A 2,777-nucleotide genomic window follows, 5' to 3' on the forward strand; every position below is an offset into this window, starting at 1 on the left:
AGGTGCAATCCGTTCTTCTTGTACAGGTCACTTCTACCCCAGAAGAGATTCCAATGATCCAAAAATGTGAATCCTTCTCCCATACACCAGCTCCTCAGCCATGCATTCATCTGCTCTTTACTCCTATTCCTACCCTCACTAGCTCACAGCACCAGATACACTAGGGTCATTTAAGCAACTCTTGGATAGGCACGTGGATGATAGTAAAATGAAGGGTATGTAGATTAGTCTGATCTTAGAGTAGGATAAAGGGCCAGCAAACATCTACCTCCAATCAGCTTTTGAAAGTTCCTGCCTAATACCGTCAAAATTAGCAACATCGAAGGTCGAAGGGCCTGTACTGTTCTGTGTTTATATTTCAAGTGGGTACAGTAAAAGTATTCTGTCTCTGTTGACAGCAGTTCATACAATATTGAAAAACAAGTTGTTCCGAAGGGAGCTGACACTGATGTTGAGGCAGAGGGCTAGTTGCAGATCCAAGACTGGACTCACTGAGGGGCTTCCAAGGACGTACCGGGTCAATATCGGACTTAATAGTATCTTTACATATTCAGCTGCAAGCACCTGCATGGAACAGAGCATGGTCAACCATGGTGGGGCCAGATCCATCACTATGACACTGGGATACAGTACTCGTGAGGGTAAGTCTGTCATTTTATAATATATAGAAACCCTACAATGTAGAAACGGGCCTTTGGGCTCAGCAAGTCCACACCGACTCTCCGAAGAGTATCCCACCCAGACCCATTTCCCTACTATCCTATATTTACCCCTGACTAATACATCCAACCTACACATCCCTGAACACTATGGACAATTTAGAATGGCCAATTCACCCTAACCTGCACATCTTTGGACTGTGGGAGGAAACTGGAGCACCCGGAGGAAGCCCTTGCAGACACGGGTAGTGAGGGTAGGAATGTGCAAACTCCACACAGACAGTCGCCCAAGGCTGGAATGGAACGCGGGTCCCTGGCACTGTGAGGCAGCAGTGCTAACCACTGAACCACCGTGCCGCCCCTGGGTACATTACTAGTGAGGATGGTCTGTCACTATATATCACTGAGCTAAGTCCTAGTGGGGACAGATCTGTCACTGGAATTGTACTGGTGCAAACAAATCTGTCACTGTATACCATTGGGGTTCAGTCCTGGCATGAACAGGTCAGTGATTGTGTAAGAGATATAGTATTGCAGGGGTCAGATTCGTCACTGTAGAACACAGGGACTGTACCGGTGGGGTCAGATCTGTCACTGTCACTGTACAACACTGGGGTACAATAGTTGTGGGGACAGGTCTGTCCCTGTACAATACTGTGGGGAGAGGTCTGTCCCTGTGTAACCTTAGGGAATGGTACTGGTAGGACAGGTCTGTCCCTGTGTAACCCTGCTGGTTAGGACTCGGAGGGGGTACAGGTCTGTCCTTGTATATCACTGGTGGGGACAGTTTTGTTCCCGTGTAACAGTGGTGGATAGTATTGGTGGAGATAGGTCTGTCCCTGTGTAACCCTGGTGGGTAGGACTCGGGGGGGACAGGTCTCCCCCTGTGTAACCCTGGTGGATAGGACTCGGGGGGGACAGGTCTCCCCCTGTGTAACCCTGGTGGATAGTATTGGTGGAGATAGGTATGTCCCTGTATAACCCTGGTGGATAGGACTCGAGGGGGACAGGTCTCCCCTGTGTAACCCTGGTGGATAGGACTCGGGGGGGACAGATCTGTCTCTGTGTAATCCTGGTGGATAGGACTCGGGGGGGACAGATCTGTCTCTGTGTAACCCTGATGGGGACAGTTTTGTCCCTGTGTAACACTGGTGGGGACAGGTCTGTCACTGTGTAACACTGGAGGGGACAGGTCTGTCTTTGTGTAACACTGGCGGGGACAGGTCTGTTTCTGTGTAACACTGGTGGGGACAGGTCTGTTTCTGTGTAACACTGGTGGGGACAGGTCTGTCTCTGTGTAACACTGGTGGGGACAGGTCTATTTCTGTGTAACACTGGTGGGGACAGGTCTGTCTTTGTGTAACACTGGTGGGGACAGATCTTTTCTGTGTAACACTGGTGGGGACATGTCTGTCTGGTGTAACACTGGTGGGGACAGGTCTGTCTCTGTGTAACACTGGTGGTGACAGGTCTGTCTCTGTGTAACACTGGTGGGGACAGGTCTGTCTCTGTGTAACACTGGTGGGGACAGGTCTGTCTTTGTGTAACACTGGTGGGGACAGGTCTGTCTCTGTGTAACACTGGTGGTGACAGGTCTGTCTCTGTGTAACACTGGTGGGGACAGGTCTGTCTCTGTGTAACACTGGTGGGGACAGGTCTGTCTTTGTGTAACACTGGTGGGGACAGGTCTGTTTCTGTGTAACACTGGTGGGGACAGGTCTGTCTTTGTGTAACACTGGTGGGGACAGGTCTGTTTCTGTGTAACACTGGTGGGGACAGGTCTGTCTTTGTGTAACACTGGTGGGGACAGGTCTGTCTCTGTGTAACACTGGTGGTGACAGGTCTGTCCCTGTATAACACTGGTGGGGACAGGTCTGTTTCTGTGTAACACTGGTGGGGACAGATCTGTTCTGTATAACACTGGTGGGGACAGGTCTGTCCCTGTATAACACTGGTGGTGACAGGTCTGTCTCTGTGTAACACTGGTGGTGACAGGTCTGTCTTTGTGTAACACTGGTGGGGACAGGTCTGTCACTGTGTAACACTGGTGGATAGGACTTGGGGGGAATAGGTCTGTTCCTGTAAATCACTGGTGGGGACAGGTCTGTCCCTGTATAA

This window comes from Chiloscyllium plagiosum, chromosome 45 (assembly GCF_004010195.1).
Source record: "Chiloscyllium plagiosum isolate BGI_BamShark_2017 chromosome 45, ASM401019v2, whole genome shotgun sequence".
NCBI lineage: Eukaryota > Metazoa > Chordata > Chondrichthyes > Orectolobiformes > Hemiscylliidae > Chiloscyllium > Chiloscyllium plagiosum.